General features: G+C 36.9%; 1 protein-coding gene across 1 annotated transcript in view; it reads left to right on the top strand.

Annotated features, from left to right (window-relative positions):
* Positions 1-24,585, top strand: part of Cntnap2 (contactin associated protein 2) — a 1,802,334-nt gene that overhangs the window by 20,274 nt on the left and 1,757,475 nt on the right.

The raw sequence follows: 24,585 nt of genomic DNA, 5'->3' as shown, positions 1-24,585 counted from the left end.
ATATTAGTAGATAGCTATGAAACCTGAATCTAGAGAGTGAAGTAATTCTTCCTAAGATATTCAGTTTCGAAAATGCAGCACTAAATGGCACTATAACAATAAGAAAATGCTGTACTTGATAGTCCATTACAAGCATGCTATTAAGCAAAGCTAGCCATTATGAGATATCAGATACAAAGGAAAAAAAAATCCAAGCTCAACTTTCTATATTAACAACATTTGTAAAATCCTACCATTAATCTAAGCCAGTCTCCAAGACACTTTGGTCCTGGGGATACACAAGTCTACATGTATGCACTTTATTTAATCTGATGTGTCTATGAAGATACTAAGATGACTAGCCTGCAGTTGCCTCCAAGTCACAGGAAAGAGCTGTCTATAAAACACACTTTCGTTTACTATCATACAATTGCTATTACTTCCCAACCTTGTTTCTGCCTAAAAGTTGAATCCAGTCCTAAATTTGATTAATGGATAGAAAAAGTCTAATAAAGTAGTAAAGTGAGTAGGACTGATCTGTGCACTTACTGTCCATTTTAGTAAAACAGCATGGTACTTGCACTGTATGAAACTCCAAATCACCATATGGAATCAGAAAGATAATTTGCAATACATTCTTAAGAATGCATTCCACAACACTTAGGCTAAGGTGGCAAAATGTTAATTTATATACCACAATCCAGGTTACTTTTAAATATGAAAAAATATTAATGGGGAACTCAAAAACTATTCCTGTACATTATATCTTTTTTTTTTTTTTTTTTCTTAAGAAGCCTTGAAATCCAGGAGCTGGCGTAGGTGGAGAAGTCAGAACAGCCTACATGTCTGTGTTCCTGTGTTCTCTTGGCTTTTAAGAGTTAGAGGGAAATTAGTATAGATCCCTGGAGATCCAAGGATGCTAGGGAAAATTATGCAGTGCTATCCCATGGGGTTTGACTCCACAGAAACTAAGGAATCTGTTTGTTGTTTAACTTCATGTGATTTGGCTTTCGGGGGATCCTTTTACTCCTAAATCACTCATTGATGATGTCCTCACCCATTAATTTTGAGACTTTGTGATCAGGTAGAGGCAGATGAGACAAAAAAACAAAAAAAAAAAAAAAAAAACAAACAAAAAAAAAAAAAAAAAACATTGGTTTATTCTCTGGTCCAGTAGTCTCGTTAAAGACTCAGCAATTTGATCTCTAATATCAGAAATATGTTGCCTTGCATGACACTAGCCATACCTTTTAATGTGTGTATCTCTAAGGGTTTATGAGGGTATGTTTAGTGTATGATGCTATATAGGAGACCACAAGAGGCTAACAGGTATTGAAAAGAGAGGCAGAAGGGGAAAGATACAATATGTGTTATAAAATTGGAAACAGATACTGGAATTTACAAGGTACAAATTAGGAGGGGAATGGGGGAAGAAAAGGAATAGAGGATCAACAAAAAGGAGTTTTGTTTAAAGATGCCGCAATGAAGCCCAACTCTATGGATGCTGAGTCTACAGGAACCCTAGCATAGCAATCAGATAGGAATCATTTGAAACAGCTGTGTTATTTACGACAAAATTATTATTCCTAGTCTGTTATGATCAGTTTTCCCACCACCCTGGGTCCCACTGCTGAGTCAGCCCCAAATAACACACAGAGACGTTGTATTTGATATAAAGCTGTTGGCCTGTTACAAGTGTTTCTTATCGGCTAGCTCTGTCTTAAATATTAACCCTTTTCTATTAATCTAAGTATTTCCACGTGGTCTTATCTTACTGAAGAGAGGGTCTGGATTCCCTGCTCTCTCAAGTCTTTACATCTTGAATCTCTATTACATCTCCCAGAATCCTTCATGTCTCCTAGTTCCGCCTATCTTGCTTTCCCATTGGTCAATAGTGCTTTTCATTAACTAATAAGATAAACATATTTACAGAATAACATCCCCCATCACTAGTCATTCAACACAATGGGACTATGTATTCCTGTAAGAGAACAACATTAGGGACAAGTTCCTGTAGTTCACACCAACCACTCAGGTACTCAGACTGTCAAGTGTGTCCATAAATCCCTTGTCTCAGACAAGGGACATAAGATTCTTTGTCTACATTCCAAAATAGGAACCAATGTGCTTTTAGTTAATTACTAATATGACTTTATTATTTCCTATGCTCTAACAGAAATCTCACTATTTTCAATAAAAGGGAAATATGAAACAATCAAGCAAAAAGGGCAAGCCAAAAAACATATTAAAACACTAAATGACAAGCTTTAAATTTTGAAATTGTTCTGGAAATATGATTTCTCAATTTTATCCAACCATAGTATACACTACCTGAAAGACAGTCTGTTAAATATTCAGCTTACCTGCTACATGAGCTTGAGGATGTTTTACACATTTTTAGAGCAAATAAGAACATTTATGGGCTTTTGACATTCTTTTGGTATCCATTTTTTTTTTCTCTTGCCACTCTTCCATACATGAGATGCAATACTTGGAAGCAGGATAAGGTCCCTTAATTACTCTATATTTTTCAAATGTTATTAAGACAATTTAAATGACCACTAAGGGCCAATGCAAAATAAAATAAATTGTTAGAAAGAGATGAATTTTTGTGGATCACAGATCTTTCCTTCCAGGAAGAACCCAAAAGAACATCTCTTAGAGAAAAGTGAATTTTTGTGTAATACAATTTTAACAGCTTATCAAAAACAGAACCTTTTTGGCGGGTAGGGTATATTATGGAATTAAAAGTGATAACCTTGAATACAATTTTAACTAAATTTAACTTTTCAGTGTAAAGATTTTTTATTACATTAAAGTTACAAATCAGGTAAGAGCAGAACATATTACAACTAAATATCTGATTCTTTAAAACATTGCTGAATACCTGGTTACTTCCACAGTACCATATTCCAATAGTATTTACAAATTTCTTTATGTTTCTTCCCTGAACTTTTATGTTTACAGACAACATTGCCTTCTTTCTCATAAAAATAAGCACAATATGAATTATTATCTAAGAAAACATCTTAAGAAGAAAGTATTCTCACATTCTAAACTCCAAAATTAAGAAATGAAAACCAATGGCATATCATCATCTCATGCCCCACTACAGGAAGTCTCCGAGAAAGTGCTTAAAATGTTGCATTTTTAGCTTTGTGGGAAATTAATGCATTTTGTGCATTGTATTTTAATATGGCACAGATTTCCAAAGTACAGAGATGTTGATGGCCTGCTATAATTTGAATCATTCTTTTATCAAATTACTAAAAATGTCTTCGCTTTGGGAATTAATGAATTTGTTGTTGCTGTCATTAGTGAGAGCTAGAAGTGTAAAAGGAGTTCTTAATTGATTTAAGTGATAAAAACCTGGGGTCAGATATACAGGAAAATTCTGAGAGATCAGAGAGAAGGAGTAAACCACCACCACACCTTAACTCCTTAGAGTCTCAGCAGACAAGAGGGCAAGCTCCTGTTTCTTCCTGCTCATATCCTGACTCCACCCAGCTACCCCACTTCCTGTCTGTCTGTACAGACCTCCAGACCTCTATGGTTAGCTAGTGGCAAACTCCATTTTCTGACCTTCAGACATGACCTTCAGACATCTGACCTTCAGATATCACCACACAAAGTCTTTCTGTGATGCCTCATGCAAGTTATCCTACTCCATTATTCTATGTTTAAATGAAGAATGGCCATGCAGTATGCTGAGATGAAGAGAATGGATGGAGGTCACATGTGTTATACAGGTTCTATTTCTGGTGGAGTAACGTGATCTGTGCATACACAAATACTGTTTTTTTTTTTTAAATCAGGTTTGCTAATACTGTACTTTATATTAATGGGTTCTCTTAATAATATATGAGTGTATGTGTTTGTCTCTATGTGTAATTACATTAACACACATGTTCATGTGTGTGTTTGCATGCATGTGTGTGCATAAGTCTGAGCTGTCAGATACAGTATACCTTTTCAGGAAAAATTGCACCCATATTTGAAATTCCTTAGTAAATAAAATTTGCCTTATTATAATAGCACAATAAAACACTAAAAAGTACCTTTCTAAATAGATTATCTTTTGGACTGTTGAGATTTGAATCTATAATGTCCCGTGCAGGCTCACACGTTTGAACAATAGGTCCCTAGCTGTTTTTGCTGTTTTGGAAGGTTGTGTGACAGTTATTAAATTGAACCAGGCTGAGGGAAGGAGGTCACTTGGGATAGGCCATGATGGTTTATGACCCTGCCTACTTCCTAACCAGAAGAGTCTTTCTTATCCAGGCTTCTGTTACCAAGCATCCTCTGCCATGAGGAAGTATATCTCTTCTTAAATCATGAACCCAAATTAACCCTTTCTCCTTAAGTTGCTTTGCTGAAATGTTATGTCATAGCAATTAGGAAAATAAATGACACTCATGTCTTCTTAACCTGAAGATGATGCGCTCGGTCATCCACCCCCCATGGTACCTGAGCTAATGTTTCACTAGCCTCTAGGATCTCTAAAGGGGAGCTTTTCTCCCCTCTAAATGATATGAATCTGTTCTGCTTCATTATGAATTTTACTGACATCACGATTCACTTTAGACCATTAAGACCTAATTTTAAAAAGTTTTCTGACATTCATTCTAAAAGTATATGAATACCCCATAAGCTACCGTGTCAGTAAGGCACAGTACACTTCAGAGCTGTCTTTGATTATTATTGCTAATGATGAAATAATCCTCTTTCTCTGACATTTAATTCATTATTCATTTTGACCCTGTATTTATTCCTCCTTTCCCTAATTGTGTGGTGTGTGTGTGTGTGTAGACAGAAAGAGAATTCCATATAGCATGAGGTAGTCACTGACTCACTACATAAGTCAAAGGATGGGCTTGCAGGAGTACTCTATCTCATAGGATTTGTATTGTGCTGGAAATCTAACCCTGGACCTTGGGCATGTTAGACAAGCTTCTACAGGCTAATTTATGTCCTGGATCCACATTCCTTTCTTTAAATGTCAGGTGTCTTCTTTTGTTTATGTTTGACTTGTTATACAAATATTCTGGATCTGTGTATGTGACAGCCTAGATTCAATCAAAGGGTACTACTCTTAAGATATGTGTGGAAGTTCGAGGCCAGCCTGTTCTAGAAGAACTAGTTCAGGATAGCTTCCAAAGCCATAGAGAAACCGTTTCTCAAAAAACCAAAAAAAAAAAAATTGTTGAATTAGAAATGTTTCTAATATCTCTAGGCATTTATTTTTCCATTTGTAAAATTATTGGAGATCTACTTCCTCTCTGAGTTTACCATGAAGAAACAAAAAGAAGGCACAGGTAATGTGGATAATGGAGTATTCAATAAATGTTGGGTCTCTTTCCCTTTTCTTGTAAAAAGTAACATTCAATTTATAAATAATTTGAGGGTCAGTATTCCTACAAATCCAGTCCAAGCCAAAGGCCGTGGTGAACAGGTCTGTCTTTGAGGTTTTCCTCATGCGCATGCTCATCTCCTTTACATTCTAATGTTGATGCCTAGCTATGATATCTTCAATTAAAGCTAAATAAATTCTACATTTTCTGTGGATGAAGACAACTGCATTTTAAAAAGTTTCATCAGGCAGGCACTCATGGCACATGCCATTAATCCCAGCACAGGGAAGGCAAGGGTAGGCAGATCTCTTAGTATGATGCCAGTCTGATCTACAGAGTGAGTTCCAGAATAGCCAGGGCTACATAGAAAAAGCCTGTCTTACACTCACCATGCCTCTCAAAAAAGTTTGATCTGCCAGAAAATTCACTGCGGCAGATGAATGGGAAAAGAAAACGATTCATGCACTTTTGTTTCTGGGGGAGATAAAGAAGTTAAAACATGCTCCTACAATTCCTGGATGATGACAGAAGATCCTTCCTGCTCAGTGATTCAAGAAGCAGGATGTTCAACCTCCATTATGTGTGGGGAAGGAAACCAATATCAAGGAGGTGGCTTGATATAGGAAGACTGACAGCAGGGATGAGATTCTCAAATGAACACAACAATGTGCTTTGACATATCCAAACCCCCTGTTCCTTTTAGTTCTTTCCTTTGACTTGTTTTAAAAGTCACTGCAGGTATGACACCTAGTGCTCCAATTTATCTTCTAATCGCCCACAACAAATGCCAAGCCTACGGATTCCTGACTGTTGCCATGGGTTCCTCTTCTGCATCATCTAACTCCTAGTGGTGACAGAAGTTTCAGAACAATGCTTTAGGACGTATGATCAGGCCAGTAACAAGGTTGGGAGAACTGAATATTTTAATGATTCTCATGTGTTAATTTGCTTCATTTTTAGATATTAACAAATCTATCTATCTATCTATCTATCTATCTATCTATCTATCATATGTTTGATTGAAGGGCCATAAATCCAAATTGCCAATTGGCATCTCTCATTAAGATTCTTCCCACATTTACTTAATGCTGAAAATTCATTTCTTGGTTGGGGCAAAGAACTACTTTTCTGATCTTCACTTAAAACACACTAGACAATCTAAACTCTCTGTGGACCACAATGAGAAAGAACACGGAAGGAGGGTAGATATTTTCTCTTCCCTCCATAAGAAAGCGATCCTCTAAACTAATAGAGCCAATTTTTTTTTGAACTGTTGTTTTCCTTTGATTGGAAGTATGGGGGCTATTGGCGCTTGAAGGTGGATTCTGTAACTGCTTGGCAGAACCCATACTCAATTCCAAATGACCAATTCCACAGAAAAAAAATATGAACAATGAGGGCTCTGAAATACCTCAATCAAAAACCCAGCCTGAATTAGATAGGTACAAAGTACACCTTTTGTTATGATAAAGCATGTGGGGAATCTTGGCAGATTCCATGGCAGGCAAGGGTGACCAAGGCAGGGAACAAACAAGCCAGACAGACAAAGCTTAATTGAGAAGTTTTATTAGAAAGGACAGGGCAGGGGGAGGGGGAAAGAGAAAAGAGGTAAAGATACACAGAGAGAAGACAGAAGAGAAGGGGGTATCAGGAAGGGTCCTTTCTGCCCCAGGGGAACAATGGGAAAGAGAGCGTAAGTGGGCAGGGTTTTTTCTTTGAAAGGGGTCCTCTGCACCTTCATGAAGACTAGTTAGTAGTCATGGAACCCTGGGCTGACCAGGGCACTGCCTGAGCGCATCCTGCCAGGTAACTGGGGCAGGGCAGCATAATGCCCGAATCCATACAGCTATACCCTATCATTCTAAAGACAACCACCACTCAGAACAAGGGTCTTGGTACACCTGGGGCAGAGATCATCATTGGGATACCGTTTATCATTAGGGTACAGTTCATCATTGAGGTACAGATCATCAGTACAAAGAGTCTTTTTTTTTTCTGTACTTTACATATTGACCCCTGTTCTCTCCCCCTCTCTCTCCCTCCCTCCCATGCCTCCTGACTACCTCCCCCCATCTTACCCCCCACCACTCCACAGGTAGGGTGATGCCTTCCAGGAGGGGTAATCAGAATCTGTCAAGTCATTTGGAGTAGGGACAAGGCCTTCTCTCCTGTTTCTAGGTTAAGGGAGTATCCCTCCATGGGGAATGTGCTCCCAAAGTCCTTTTGTGCACCAGGAATACATCCCGGTTCCACTCTATGAGGTCCCTTAGACTGACCAGGCCTTCTAACTGAGACCCATGTTCGGGGGTCTGAGTCAGTCCTATGCTGGATTCCCAGCTATCAGTCTGGGTGCCGTTAGCTCCTCCTTGTTCAGGTCAGCTGTCTCTATGTGTTTCTTCAGCCTGGTCTTGTCCTCCTGCTCTGCATAATGCATCTGGATTCCAGTTCGGCTCAGTGTTTAGCTGTGGGTGTTTGCTTCTGTTTCCATTAGCTACTAGATCAGGGCTTCCTGATGGTGGATAAGTTAGTCACCAATCTCATTATCAGGGAAGGACATTTATGGTAGCTTTTCCACTGTTGCTCAAATTGTTTGTTGGGTTCAGTCTTTTAAGTCTCTGAACATTTCTCTAGATTCAGTTTTCTCTTCAAACCTATAATGGCTCCCTCTTTTATGGTCTCCCTCTCCCTCCCTCCCTCCCTCCCTCCCCCCCTCCCTCCCTCCCTCCCTCCCTCCCTCCCTCCCTCTCTCTCTCTCTCTCTCTCTCTCTCTCTCTCTCTCTCTCTCTCTCTCTCTCTGTTCTCAACTATTCCTCCCCTGACTCAATCTTCCTAGTCCCGCGTGCTTTCCTCTCCTCGCCTCAAAGATTCTCAAGCAAGGGTTCACATGAGTTATGAGTCATAAGTACATATATTTGTCTTTGCCTTCACTTGTAGTTTTTTTTTTCTCAAGGACATTCTATTTATAAATAAAACACTTTCCAATTATTTCTTCACATGTTCTTATATGTGTGCATATTAAAATAAGTGTTTACATTCTAAACAGTTTTTATTGCATTGTTGGTTCAATTCTTATTGTTTACATTTTGAATGTAGCTCTTATGGCATGTATTTATTTTAGGTGTGTACATCGATGTTAACGAATGTTGTTTATATGCAGAAATAACTAGATTTGAGATTCTTAATAAATACAGCTTTAAGAGCTCATCTGTGTTCTTTGTTTTACTTTTCTCCCCTAGCTTCTCATCTGCAGGCTGAGGGACAGATGGCATTGACATTATCTTTGTTTAATTAAAGAGCTCTGCTCAATGAAAAAGGACATCGCTGACTAATTGTTCTATAATGGAACATTCTACTCAGTCACTCCATACATCTCTAGCTCAGATCCCAGATAGCTTTGTGCCCTTTGGTCAGTAAAAAGTGAGCTCAATTGATGGGGAAATACTCTGAAAAACAGAATTTTATTTTGCTTGAAATGTATGTGTGTGTAGATGTGTGTGTGTGTGTTCCATATTTAAACAGTAATTATATTATTAACAACTTAAACTCAAAGATTCATTTTTAATTGGATAATTAAACATTTCAAGAGAGTCCAACATTAATTTTTTTCTGACATGAAAAGGTTTCTTTCCTATCTATAAAGACATATTGCTAAGTTTTATTAATGGATCCAAATGATTTGATTTTCTCTTTATTTTATAATTTATTGTGCGGTATTAAAATTTCATTTAGGTTTCACTTAGGTTATATGTTATAGACTCTATTAAGATGTGTCTCATTTTCAGGAAAATAAGAAATCCAAACAGTAAGTAACTCAAAGTAGAGTTTCCAAAGGAATTTTGCCAATAGAGTGATTGTTTCATGGTCTCTACATTATTGCCCCATGTCTTTATGGGCCACCAGAAAAGATGGTCCCTCGCAATTTTCAGTAGTGATTTGCCTGAAAGTTTGTAGATACTAAGAGCTTCTTTGCATTCTTCAATGTCTTCCTTGCTTGTGCACACTAAATTTGCTCTAGATTGTATCATTATTAACCCGAGCTTATTATGTTATAATTAACTTTGTATTTAAGATATCATGGAATATATTAGGCATATTTTAAACATGAGAGAGTACTCTTAAGATTAGGTTGCTGGCAGACTACAGAAAATTTGCATGGTTTAGATATTGTCCCTTCCTACAGACAGGTATGAAGACAAGGTTCATGGACTAGAGAACACCGGTTGCTTCCCGGCTATGTAGGTAGTGGATGAACATCACTTCAGACAAGGGCTTTGGACAATTCATCTTGTCCGTGTTGAAACTATACAAATGAAAAATAACCTAGGAAATATTTTGATGGTAAAAGACAATGTGAGAGCAGAAAGCGCCAAGTGACAAATGGATGGAATAAAGGAATAAAAGCCATTTCCTAAGAAAAACAAGAAGGAAAAAAACAGAGGGAGAAAAGGCAATTATTACCATGAAATCACTTTCAACTGTTTTCATTAATTTGAGGATAACTTATTCTATCTTTGTTAAGAAAGAAACAATTGTATCATAAATTCTGTGACTGTGCTCTGGGAAAGCTTCTTTTACAAATTATCTTAATTGAGATTTCTCTTCTAAACCCCATGTGATAAAAAATAAATCATTCTACTTAGGCTAATACAGAGGCCCCTTTTCTGACAGTACTATCCCTACATGTAAAGAAACAATGTATTTATTTTTCGCACCATTAATTTGAAACACACATTTACAGCTAGTTCTAGGGTAGTTTACAAGTAAAAAGTTATTCTTTGAATCATCTTTATAATGACTAATATCTGAACTGGGTATGGTATCACATGCCCACAATACCACCACTCAAAAAAATCTGAGGCAGGGATACTACAGGTTAAATTATAAACACACGATACATAGTCAGAATCTGTTTTAGTAATTAATTAATTATGAATATCATGTAAATAAAGGCAAAGTGCCTAAAAGGCATAAAATATACAGTCTAAATGAATTATGTTTTCATTGTGCCGCAAATCTGCTGTTTTTCTATTTCCTTCTAGTGTGTGGGTCAGTTTTCCTCTGCCCTCGGCTGGCTTTCTGAGCCTGAGCTGGAGCATCAGTTGCGGGCAGAACGCTGCGGGATCAACAGTAAAGCTATGGGCAGTTTGCTGGTGGACACTGTGTAAGGGCCTGCTTTGCAGATCTACTAAAGTTCCTTTAGAGCAACAACGACAAGATAAAAGTATTTTCCTGAAATTTTGGTTGTTTTATATTGTGCTCATTTGAAAGACCTTGAAATTACTTACATCCACTTTCTGCTGAAGTCACAGCTAAAAAAACACAGAGATAATGGATTGGACTCTGTTAATGACATACCTAAAATTAGATACAAAGTTATTAAAATTTTAGTTTTTATGAATGAGGACAAAAACCTCATTTCCCAAAACCTGTCACACTTAAATTGTTCTGTCTCATTTGAGGCCCCGATAGATTAAGTCCAGTCTCATGGTAGCAATGATTATAAACTGATTTTTTTTTTGTCCAAAAAAGAACCTTTAAATATACATAATTATGTCTTGTTCTATAGCTCCTCTCTCCAACATTTGAAAATGTCTGCAATCTTCATTTCCCAATGTTTACACATTGCCAGTATCCAAAATATATTAATTATATTTTGTGAAATAAACTCTTCACTCAAAAATATGATATCCAGCATAAGTTTACCTTCTACCACCTTAAAAGATCATACACTTTGAATTATAAATACTTAAAATTTATTTTCCAATCTTTCTCCACACATTTTTTTGTGTTTTGTAGTATGTAAAATGGTGTTTTCCTTCCTCCTTTTCCCGGCAGCTCAGGCTACTGGGTGAGCATTTACACACACATGTCAATCTTCAGACCATGTATGTTGGAGCTGGTTACTGCTCTGTCTTTTTTTTTTTTTTTTTTTTTTTTTTTTTTTTGTCTAACTCCTTATACACTAAATACCCCAAGAAGTCACACACTGAAGTTAGGTCATAATATGGGAAATATAGTGAATATATTCATAAAGTGTATTTGGTTAACTCCCTCATTTTCATTATTTGTTCATGTTTACCTTCCTACTTGCTCATAATTCTCACAAGTAGCCTGTTTCAAATATTAATTTACAACCTCCTGATAATCTTAGACCGTATATTTTAACTGTATGTGTGATGAAATTAAGTCGGGTATGACTGCAATGTATGTAACATCAAATTAAGCTCTTGAGGTATGAAAGAAAGTAAGGGATACTGGAAGTTCCCAGGCGGCTTCTCAACCTTCAAGACGCAGGGAAGGCAGTGGACATGGAAGGAGAGACTCAAGTCATGTACAGCGTGAATTTAATCTCAATAAATCAGTCAGCCTAGCTATACAAAGCAGTCAGGTCCGACTCAGTATTCTAGCAAACTAAATCCATAGACGGGTGATGCCATTTTAAAACTCAAACTCTATGGCGTCTTTTGTCATTTTTCATTGCTAAACTCAAATGGCTATAGCTTGAGGGCTTAAGGGCCATGATAAGAAACAGATCAAGAAAGAAGCTTCAAAAGCTGGAAGAATTCCAATTGGCTTCAGCCTTTGTAGATCTTGGGAAACTTTCACTCAGTGATCTCTGGATACATCCCTTGGCAGAATGATGTCCTATAATTTGTTTTACTCCCCCAAAGAAACTGGCGTTTGCTATATTCCATTTAAGTAATTTATGTGTCTAAGGGTGGATAAAGACAACAAATCCCATGAAATAGTTGGTCTTCCATATTGGTTTTCCATTTCTAAAGGAGCAATGATGGTTTTCTGTTTGTTTGTTGTTTGTTTTTCCTAGAACAGGTGCAAGATGACTATATTTCCTTTTCACAAATCAGAGTATGAAAAGACAATTTTTCTTAACATCTTGAAAAGGTGCCATGATGCAGGAACAAAACTAGATGGTGAACTACGTGAGTTTTTTTGGTTCAGGGAAAAGGGAGAGGAAGGTGCTATACACTCCTTTGGTTTTTGGATCCCTCCATGTATATCATATCTGATAGATTTGGATAATCTGGACTGGTTTATGGTTTCCTGGTATGGAAAGGTGCACAGAGAACAGGTTCCCAAGACTGTGACACCTGTGACACCCACCAGGATTAGTTTGGTTGGTTTAGCTGGGTTGTTTCTTCTTATGCACCTGGTTTCCCAGAAAAGAAATTTTGTGTTCTGTTGCACTGTTGCTAGGAATGTTTCTTCATCTATACCTACAATGGGCAAAGTCCGTGACAGGAACTGGTTCCCTTTGTTATATTTTTCCTGTCATGGCCTTCTTGCCATGCCTTGTTATACAGTAACCCTTTTTGTCATTTTTTTATTAGAACAATATTTTTTACCTTACATGCCAACCCCAGTTAACTCCACAAAAGGATGACCCCAATTATACAGTTTCTATACAGTAAAGGGATAGATTGCCACTTATCCAAATAAAGGCAAAGAAACAATACTACCCTATTTAGGAACAGTGCCTTTCTGTAAATGTGGTATTGTATATAAAATACCTGAGAGATAATTATGTGATTAATGAGTGGTTTCCCTAACATAGCGTATAGTTAAAGCTTGAAAAATATAAATATAAATAGAATTGAGAACTAGTAATCTCAAATAAAATTGATTTATTATGATCACAATTAAGCTTTCCTTAGTTGGAGGGAATATATTTTAAAGACTTTTGTGGTTTATTTTTCAAAGAGATTTTAAGCATTTCATTTATTTTGATACAGTAGCTTTTACATTTAGAAATGTGTTTTAATTATACAATTACTATATATAATTAAGAGCTAATTTTAATGTTATATTGGAAGAGCAATTAGCAAGGCTTCTCTCATAAACTCTGACAAACTAAGGCTATGGAGTGTTTATAGTTCTGCTCCTAGAAAGTTCACAATTTATTGGAGAAGACAAATCCACACATAACCGAATTTAGATTTGATCTCCCTCTAACTCACTTCATTAATTCAATAATGGGGAGTTAATCAGTATTGATATATTTTGTCCTTGTTAACAGTCACCAAGTCATTTGTCTTGAAGTTATTTATTACAAGGATTTTCTTCTATTTTGAGGACAACTTCTCTTTGCCATATGCCCTTGTCTTTGTTGAAAGCCCCCACACCATCAGGATAAGATATTTGATATGATCTTGAAAGATTATATAGATGGCATCTAAAACATAGGTTAGCTAAACAGTTTCTAAAATTTCTTCCAATGAACAAGTTTTATTAAAATTTTCAAGTAAAATAACTATATATTTATTAGTAGCTAAACAATACCTCAAATTTTTGTTAGGAAGGCAAAATGCTATCTCTGTAGTTTAATGTGGTGATATTTTCTTTATGATCTAACAAATAAAGCTTGCCTGAAGATTCTGATCCAAAGCTAGCCACGCTAGTTATACATAGATGTCAGACAGTGATGGTACACACCTTTAAAACTAGCACTTGGGAGACAAAGGCAGAATGATCTCTGTGAGTTCAAGGCCATTCTGGACTGCATGAAATTGATCCAGTCTAAAAAAGAAACAGAGCTCACACGAAGGTGATCCTAGCACTTGGAGTGACATGCCTTTAATACCATCATTTAAGGAGGAGGAGACAGGAAGAGGTATGGTTGGGCAGAGAGAGCACTATAAGGCAGGAGGAGACAGGAACTCATGGCAGTCAGGCAGTAGTCTCAGGTAGCAATCTGAGGCAACAGTCTGAGGATCCAGGCTGAGGACAGGATGGTCCCTTTGGTCTGAGGATTGCTATAAGTGAGAACTTTCTAGTGGCTGGCCGACTTGTTTCTCTGATGTTTCAGTTTTCAACCCTGATAGCCGACTCTTGCGTTTTCTAGTATTAATACCAATTGGAAGTCAGGCAACAGTTTCCATCTATCTTCATGAATACATGCCAAGTCTTACACATCCCGCAATCGCCTTTGCCTGATTCAGGTCCTAATGTCTGCATTTCATTTGTGGGTCACATCTGTCACTGCAAGGTTAAGAAAGAATCCGAGAGCTAACAGGAAATGACTTAGTTGCACTTCGGGGTGTTTCATTTCATAAGCAACTGTGTATCTGTCTCCACTGAATGCAGGCTGTAAATCTGACCAATGATAACCCTGAATGGGGCTTCTGTTGCACATCAGAATAATAGGTGAGCAATTCAATTTCCAGGAAGTTTTGCTTGCTTTTCTTCCTCTTAAAAATGCTGTTGTTACAACACTGGGAGAATAATGGAATGGTAACCCTGGGGACTGGATTATGTTTAACTGGTTAGGATTCACAACTCCACTTGTTTTTTTTAATTCATCAAGTGAGACTTCATTTGAAAGGATCGGGTAGCCCAATGGGATGCAAAGTGAAATGCAGCCTGAACAAAAAAGGTTCACATGGACACCTGAGAAGCAAGTGTTGCGCTAGCCCTCAAAGGCTGTATTGTGGTTGGTTTTGACTTTGCGGCATCATTATGTGATGAGATGAATGACACACTTATTTTTTAAAATAATGGCTTCTCTAGGACTGATGATCAGAGTACAGTGTCTGTACACTGCCTTTGTCCCCCAAGCACAAGGCAGTATCAAATTCCAGTAGTGACCTGGGAACTGAGACTTTGTATTGTGTTGTCAACATTCTTCTTCATGTAGCATCAATAATTCACCAGTCTGAAAGGACTCTGACTCTGAGGATTGACAAAAGACACCCATGCTATTCCTTAGGGTTGATATCCTGGCACTATTAATTATGAATACACTGTGGGTATTACGAATGTTCCCCTGTCCAGTGGAATCTCATACTCAGTGCTTGAGGACTGTGTATGAGGTGTTGACACAGATTTTTTTTTTTTTGCTGGTTTCACTTAAATAGGTCATTCTTGGAAAATTCTTAAATATGGACTTTTGATTAAAAAAGATATTTATATATATATATATATAAGAATATATATAATATTTATATTATATGTATATATATTTATAAGAAAACAGGGATATTTTCATATTTGTAAGAACTTCAGTCTACCGGCCTTATGCTAATGAGCAATGAAGTGTTCTTCTATGTTTCTGATGACAGCACAGAATACCATGAGGACCTTCACCAGTAGGTTATCAGTTAGGTGATGGTCATGTTCATGAGTTTACTTTATGAGATTTGATGGATTTGGGGTAGAGTTCAGGTTATATCATTTGAAATAATTTTTTTAATGTCAAGGTAAATATGGCTTCGTTGAACACTCCTCACAATACAGTTCATCTGTTTTGTCAGAAACACAATTGTCACTTGCACAGACATATGATAGTCTGAAAGCTAAAAGTTTAATTTCTCCTGCAAAGGAATCTGCAATAGACTTCTCAATGTAGGGTTAATCACATATCAATGAAAGAGTATACCTATTGGGGAAAATTCATGGAGTAGCATGGCTTCAGTTCCTTTGATGAAGATTTAGATGTGTTTCCATATTCTTCTTAAAATGATAAAACATCCAGAAATAAGAGAATGCATTTTAAAGGTATGTGCATTGGTAGATAATGTATAATATTTTTGTCAGTATGCTTAGAAAACAACAAACACTCAATAACTATAGTAACAAAATTAATCATCACAAATTATTAATGCATTTAAGGCATTCTATCTTGCCTGTGATCAGAATGCAGCATAGTAACACTAGTTGGCAATGAGCTCCAAAGTTCAGAATCACAAATCTTACCACAAAATTAAAATAAATAATATACCCGCCATTCAATGTTGCACCTGCCATCTGCATTTCTACAAATATTTATTTGTCTTCACGGCCTCAGAAGGTGGTGTTAATCAGCTATGTAGGCCACTGTTAGTGTACTATTTCCTGACAAATATACATAGATATACTACCCATATTTTTCTACTTCAGAAAGTATATGAGAACTGTCAACATGATCCCTATTTTATAACATGAAGAAAGTTAGCTAAAAGAACATGTGTATTTTTCCTGTATTATTGAGTTACAGATTCATGGCTCTGAACACATTTCCTCTTCCACTATCCTGTATCATCACTATGAGAATTCTTATATTTAAATTTAATGTAAGAAGTATGAACATACAGAGAGATACATTTTCCTTCTAAATTACCACACTGTTTCAGCTGAATAATGGCTAACCTAGTAGGACTGTGACAAATTCAATAGGGAACTCCATTAATTAGGACAATATCGGGATAACCCAGTAGACCAAAATGACAGGTCAGTCATGAACTATTCCATACATAAATGACCCATTAATTTTCAACACAAGTACCAGTGAAACCCCATATTAGGTAGAAAACTCTTTCTTTCAACAACTAGACTTAGAAAAAAGTGGATTCTAGCCTCATGGGATGGTCAAGTTAATTGTAGTTGACTCATAATTCTTAATATTTAAAAAGCAATCAACTATCTTGAAGATAGTTTAGAAGAATGCTTATGGGTTTTTCTTGGGTAGTGATTTCATAGAAATTAATATGGCATTAGGTATAAATGAAAAAATATATGGCATGCCAGCTCTCATTCAATTTGCAAAATAATACCAAGAAAACACATGGTCCTCAGGGAAAACGAGGAACTAAAAAAGCTGAACCATGGGAAAAATATCCATTTCTCATGCTGCTGACAAAGGACTTATAAACAAGTGATGTCAAAAAGTACAAATTAATTGGGAAAACAACAACACAATAAAAATCAGACATGTCTCAGGGAATATGTGAAGATGAACACAAGGCTGGTAAGCATAAAAACATTCCATGTTGTAACTCACCTGTCATTTATCAATTAAACCATAATCAAACACCCTACACATCCAATAGAATAGATAAACCTAAAAATACCCAAGACTGGAACCAAGACTTGTGGTGGAAATATAGCATATCAATACAAGCTTTCTGTTGGGGGATGAAATATGATACAGTTTTGGAAATCTCTAAAGGGTTTGACAAAAATAAAGACAGTCAGCTTCCTCATTTTTACATGTTTGTTTTGCAGAAATAAAAGCAGATGGGCACAAAAAGACTTGCAAAAGTATGTTTTGAACAACAATCTCTTAAGGGCAACAAAGTGAAAAAAGACAAAAAGCCTATCGATGACAGAAAGGAAAAACCAAAAATGGATGCCTCTATGCTGTGCTCTGAGTCTGAGATTTTTATATTTAAGTGGGAACAAGCAGTGTTCACCTTTTTGTACCTTATTCCACTAAACATAATGCCATGTCTCTAGTGTAGTATTTTTTTTTTTAGTAATCAAGAAATGGAGATAACTAAGTTTTTATCAAAGGCAAATGGTTCTAGTAGATGTGATATACACAGTGGAAACTATGCAACCGGGAAAAGGAGAAATTTCTGATACGTTTTGAGAGCATTATAGTAAGATGTCCACCCTGCCTGTACCTGTTGCACGTACCACGCCCATTGGGTCATGGGGACAGGTGCAGTTGTGACCTGTGCAGTCTAGATCTGGGGTCCTGGACCCCAGCTTGCTCTCTTATTTCCTGGTTGGAGACAGAGAGCATCCAGGGGAACCTGGGGCAGTCATCTGTTTATGGTGTGACTTCTCCCCGAATAAATATCATCAGCCTATATTGTGTCCCAGAATCTTATTCCCCATGCAATAGAGCATCAACATACATATTCTTATTTTAGTTGATATCGACTTAGAACATTTATTTTGAAGCTGAGGAAGAAGCTACCACTGGCATAATGAGACTGGAAGCTCCATTACATTGTGGAGAACATTAATGACCTCCTGAGAATATTTCCTGCATGTATGCAGATTAGTTTGTGACTATTGTGGGCTTGTACCTTCCTAATGATCCCTCTTAGAAAATTGCTCTATAATAAACTACTCAATATTTTATAAAAATATCCACGAGTTGGCTCTTCCTTGAGTTTTTCTGTGATACAATTTGAGTCTGCTCCCTCTGAAAACAATTTATTTTTAAGACATGATTAACCTTTGTGTTTTTCTTAATTTTATTTTGCATGTATCATACTTAGCTCCATGAAGTACTATCAAACTTCTCAGTCTTCATATTCTGCTTCATAATTTATGAAAATTTTTAATGATATTTATTTCCTTTGATGTTTATTTCAATGTTCATTTGTGAGTTGAACATTTAAGTAAAGGGGTCTTAATCCTATAATGCATGATCTTAAAATGTTTATGCTTTAATGTATTAGTAATGAAGATGAAAATAAAAAAGCTACCTGTTTCTCCCAGAGATGCATCTTTGACTAAGTAGAGATTTGGATTTGCTTATACTTGCTAGTGACTTCTGCTAAATTTATTTTAGAAGTCTGACTGGGTTTCTACTAATTGGGGAATTTAAATAAGCCTGTAGCATTGTAGATACCTAAGTCCCTGCTGTCAATCATGAGTAGACTGGGCTGCATCAGTTTGACAAATTCCATAGTGAATGAAGCTCTAAGCTTCTCAGATCATACCAGTGTGAAAAACTCCTTCTCTGTAGCGTCTGAGTTAATGTAGCTCAGGTGAGGCAACTAATGAAGGAAAGAGGTTGTATTGCTTCCAAATACCCCAAACCAAAGTGGTGTCTGGATCTTTACTACTTCAGAGATCTATGAAAAACTGTAGTTCCTCATGGTTAGTTTCTTTTATTTGATATGGACACATTGTGCAAATTCATTTCCACATGAATAATATATAGCAGCAATAGTCTCTATTATCAGAATGTTAGGTATTCATAAACCGGAGTCTCAGTGTCTAAAGGAAGAGCAACAGATGATTAAATGCCCAGCTTTATTTTATGACCTGCTCAGACTCATCAGCTCATTCCAGGTTCTTGTTTAAAAAAGTGATGAAACTTACCAGAGAAGAGCTTTGGGAAACACTAATTGTTGATTTCATTTGCCTCCTTATCTCACTTCATGTTTTATACACAGAGCATCGGCTTGCACAGACTATGATTTCAAAAAAGAGCTTAGACTCTTCCTCAAACAGTTTTGTTCTGACTATTGCAAAGGATGGGTTAGAGACCAAGTGCTTATCAGGGTTCTCAACTAGTAAGGGAACTATTATTCTTGTGATAAAACATGCTGTAAAAGCATCTTGACAGTTTTCTTCCCCTCCTGCCTCTCCTTGACTTTATTTTACACACGCGGTTGCTTTCAAAGTCTCACTTTGCTTTACTCACACTGGTTACATACTTAGCATGTCTCTGTTTCTTTATATTGTTTCAACACATGCACTATAATAAAAGATATATACGAGTCATCTTTGTTCTTCTGTAAGAGAGCATGTGAGGTGGGTGACAATCACAACCAGGTATCTATATAGGTTCACAGGTATTTTTTTATTATAATACTTTATTTCATTCTTTAAAATGTTCAGGCAGCTCTACAACGTATTTTGACCACATTCTTCCATCACTACCTTCTCCCAAGTAGCCATAATGACTCTCACCTTACCTCTTTCCCAGCTTCGTGTCCTACATTTTGTTTTTGGGGAGGTTGGGTTATTTTTGCTATTGTTGTTGTTATTGATGATAGTTTCGTATCCAATTAGTGACTTCAACATGCAAATGGTTGTAAGACAACCCGTTATCCTGCTGGCAGCCCTATTCTCCATAGAGAATAACTCTCCCTTCCTTCACAGCCATATACTCTATAAAACTGCTCTACTAAGGATGGGTTCCCAAGATCTTCCCCCCTTATCCATGTTGTCATTTTTATTGGCCTGGTTTTACACAGGTGTGGTGGACATGACCACTAGTTCTATGAATCAACATGTACAAATCTATGTCATGTCTAGGAGTCAGCATTTTATATCTCTTCCCCTCAACTACTAGCTCTTACATTTTGCTACTGGGATATTCCCTGAGCTGGGAATAAAAGAATCTTGATATAAAAGGTTTAACCATAGCTGAACATTCATGACTCCTGTGCTGAATGTAAACAAGATGTACTTCTTTCTGTCAATGGGTTAAATAACAACAACTCATTAAAAGAATGTAAAGATGCCAGTTGGCAGAAATGCAAATTCCTTTAGGCTCAACAGGACATAAAATTAAAATATACGGTTATTTCTTTTCATCCTAGAAACTGTGCCACCCTATAATATACAATCTTAAGATCTCAGAGTGAGACACATGACCCCTTCGGGTGAGGGAAAAAAATCCAATGGTACCTTCACTACGTATTCTTGATGTTTTGTTTAAGCATGACTATGCTAAGCACCTTTCAAAAATTAAGAATTTTTGCCTCTCTAAAATAATTTGGACTGTGGGTCATTTTCTCGAGACCCCACACCCATTATTTTACAGTTACTTATTTGTAAAATAAATAGATAAATCCACGTACTGTGACAGCAAGTGACTTCCATACCTACTCATTAGACAGATCATCTGAACAACGCTTAAACAAACAATAGAGTTAAATGACATCATAAAACAAATAAACTACCAAACATCTACAGATCAGGTCAATCAGACATTAAAAAATACAGTCTTCTCCGCAGGCCATGGGTATTTCTTCAACACTGATCACATGTCAGGATACAAAGTAGCTCTTAACTAATACAGAAAAATTTAAATATCTTCCCACGTATTCTTAAAACAATGATGGGATATCCAGATTGACTTTCAGAGAACAAGTGGCATTTTGACAAGGCTCATTATTTAGGTGGGTCTGAGCCATACATCAATCAATCACTGAACATTTTCTACCCATGGAGTCTTAAAAATCATTGTAATCTGTTCCACAGACCTCAGAAGGATGATAGCTTACAATATAGATACACATATGACAATAAAGAGAACCCCTGCCTCCCCCAAAAAAAGAAAATATAAACAAATTATGAGGCAATTCTATTCCCAAGCTTTAGAAATGTCTTATACTTTCACAGTACTTCCATTGTAAGTCTGCGACTTCTGGACTAAAGGTGTTAACATGAGTGGGTGGCACTTAGGAGATGGCTGGGCAGGTAAAGGTGGTTGCTGCACAAGCTTGGTAACCTGAGCCCATTCCCTAGAACCATTAGATTCCAGAGAGTAAAGACTTGAAAAATTGCTCTCAGACCAGAACTCTACAGACCAGACATCCATCTGCACAAAGACTTACATATGTATGTCCATAACACACATACACACACAGAGAGAGAGAGAGAGAGAGAGAGACAGACAGACAGACAGAAAGAGAGAGAGAGAGATTATTCATGCAGCATACATTCAGATATATAATGGTTTCCTTTTCAACTTAAAGAAGTTTACTTTGAGTTTATATTCTACAATCACACTGTTTATGTAATGAGGGATGATCACATTTATTGAACATACAAACTTAATTCCTGCAACAAAGTTTTATGTACACCAGTTGATATTCCTCCTTTACAGGTGGGGAAACTCTGGGGCTTTGGTATGACTGTGCATCAATATATGTAGAGTTCCTCCATGGTGAGACCTGGTTTTAGTCCGTACCCTGCTAACTTTATCAGACTTGGCCTCCTTGGGATAAGGAAATGTTGGAGCCATATGTAAAATCATTTTTAAGAGACTGTATTCATTTTATTGCTTAAGGCATTTAATCTAAGTTGATTCCCCAAAGCACGCAGCAGATGTCTCACATTAAAATGATGTTTCAAACAGATAGGCTACAGCAAAACTTAATTCAATTGACTCATAAATTTTAGGAGTTGGAATATCTTTCTTCTTATACCATTTGAATCTTTTAGCTAGCAGAATGCTAACCAACCCTTGGGCAGAACAAAGAATGTTGAGTTAAAACACATTGAGTTGAATCAGTGGGCTTACTTTTGAGTCTTGGCCAAGTCTGTAGAATGTCACCCTTGAAACATTACTGGAAGGAACAGAGAATCAGAAGAAAGGGAATATAAAGCTGAATTACACAGCAATTGCTTTGTCATAGAATAGAAAAATCAAGTCTTCCATGTCAATCACTCTAGATATCAAGCTGTCACTCTGAGATATCACTCTCCCACATCATCAGAAAGAGAACGGTTGTGATCGAAACGTAAGCCCATCCCTGATGCTCAGGAGTAGGTCTTAAATAGCAAGAGCTCTTCAGTATCTCAGTACAAGTCTGAGGGTGACTAATGGCTGTCCTGCCTTTTCTTGCATCAGCGTAACTGTGATGAGATGAGAGGGAGAACAGAGAATCCATCTTTTAACCTACAAACATCTCTATACCAAGAATAGTGAAAATCGGTCATTGGATCCTTCTTTTGGAATCACAATGACCAGACCTGTTACAGGGGCACGGCAAACGCAAATGCAAAGATTTTGTATTTATACAAAAGTCCTAATAAAATAAAAGTGATACAGGCCTGAGACATTAGCTGGAATACTGACTCAGAAGACTCATACATGTAGCCTCTATGAGCTACATAGTGGGCTAGAGGCTAACCTGAGCTACTTACCAAGATCCCTGTCTCAGAGAAAGAAAAATGAGAGAAAATCTGAGTCATGTAAATAGAGGTAAAAACTTTTAAATTATTTATTTATTCGAAAGGTTTACATTCTAGCTGGGTGGTGGTGGTGGTTCACAATTTTTTTTTTTGTTGTTTGTTTTGTTTTTTAGTATGATTTTTTTTAATTTAAATTTGAGACAAACTTGTTTTACATGTCAGTCCCAGTTCCCTTACCCTCCATTCCTCCCCTGTTTCCCCCACCATCCCCCATCCCATCCCCTTTCTGCTCTCCAGGGAGGGTGAGGCCTTCCATGAGGAGTCTTCAAAGTCTGTCATATCATTTGGAGCAGGGCACAGGCCCTCCCCCATGTGTCTTGGCTGAGAGAGAGTTTCCCTCTATGTGGAATGGGCTCCAAAAGTCCATTCGTATACTAGGGATAAATACTGATCCACTACCAGAGACCCCAGAGACTGCCCAGTCCTCCCAACTAACACCACATTCAGGGAATCTGGGTGGGTTCTGTGCTCCTTTCCCAGCTATCAGACTGGAAGCTCCACCTTGTTCAGGACAACTGTTCCTGTGGTTTTTCCCAGCCTGGTCTTGACCCCTTTGCTCATCACTCCTCCCTGTCTGCAATTGGATTCCAATAGTTCGGCTCATGCCTTTAATCCAAGCATCGAAGGCATATGGGTCTCTGTGAGTTTGAGAAAAGAGCTAGATCCAGGACAGGCTCCAAAGCTACACAAAGAAACCCTATCTCTAAAAACAAAACAAACAAACAACAAAAAAAGTTTACATTCACTTCCTTACATTCAAGTAAAAACTGCTTTAGTACTGTTTAAAGAGTCTTTGTTTGAATTTGCCAAGATGTCAGCTAAGTAAATACTGAATCCTGTCCAGGAATACCAGGCACTTAGACCGCCTCAAGGCAAAAAGTAAAGTGGGAGATTGAATTAAACTGTTATGACTCAAAAGATGACATTTACAGACACCTGTCTTCGGGTCCTTTAATACCACTCACATTTTAGGCATGTCACAACCTGCATGTTGTGTGTTTCACCACTGCCTTTCCTAGAGATCTGTGATCAAATTTGCCATAAGTTTGAACTGCATCTCTAATGTATTAATTTTGCACAGCACGACCATTTTTGTATTCAGATTTCTTCTTTCTAGAATTTTCCATTCCCCCGTTACTCTTCTATTGAGAAGCTATTAGGAGTTTCAAATGAGAAATAATGACTGCGTGTGTACATGTGTGTGAGTATTTGTGAAAATCTCTGTAATCTGAGGACAATGTACATATACATTGTTAGCAAGCTGAAAAACAATAGTTGAAGCTCTATGTATATTTTTCTGTGAACAGAGAAGCTTGGAGTTAATACACAACATTTTTGTATAACACTAATAAGTAATTATTATCTTTAAAAGAACAGATCTGGAAGCAGGGGGAAAAAGACTATTTATTTGTATGTGGGGTATGTGGGGCTTTTTTTTTTCCTGAAGATTTTTGAATTCTTAGAAAAGCATAACACAACCATTCAGATTCAGTCCAAAGAATATCCAGTGTTCATTAAATTACATAAGATATATTCTAAAAATATATTATTAATTGGTTAAGTTCCCTCACATGCAAAAGGTTGGCTTATTTCAAATAAATCACAATAATGTCATTATGAATCAATATAGTATTTCCCAAAGGTGGAATCACATTTTCTATCAAACAAAAGGTTGAAAATAAGGGCATTTCATTAAATGATAATTTTCAAAACTATTTTTTTCAAATAAGTTTTTAATTTTTTATGCAAGTATAAATGTAATATAAGTGTTTTTCTCTGGATCATTAAAATTAACATCTGAGAAAAT

Source organism: Phodopus roborovskii, unplaced genomic scaffold (genome assembly GCF_943737965.1).
Source record: "Phodopus roborovskii unplaced genomic scaffold, PHOROB, whole genome shotgun sequence".
NCBI lineage: Eukaryota > Metazoa > Chordata > Mammalia > Rodentia > Cricetidae > Phodopus > Phodopus roborovskii.
This window is presented reverse-complemented; position numbering and strand designations above follow the sequence as displayed.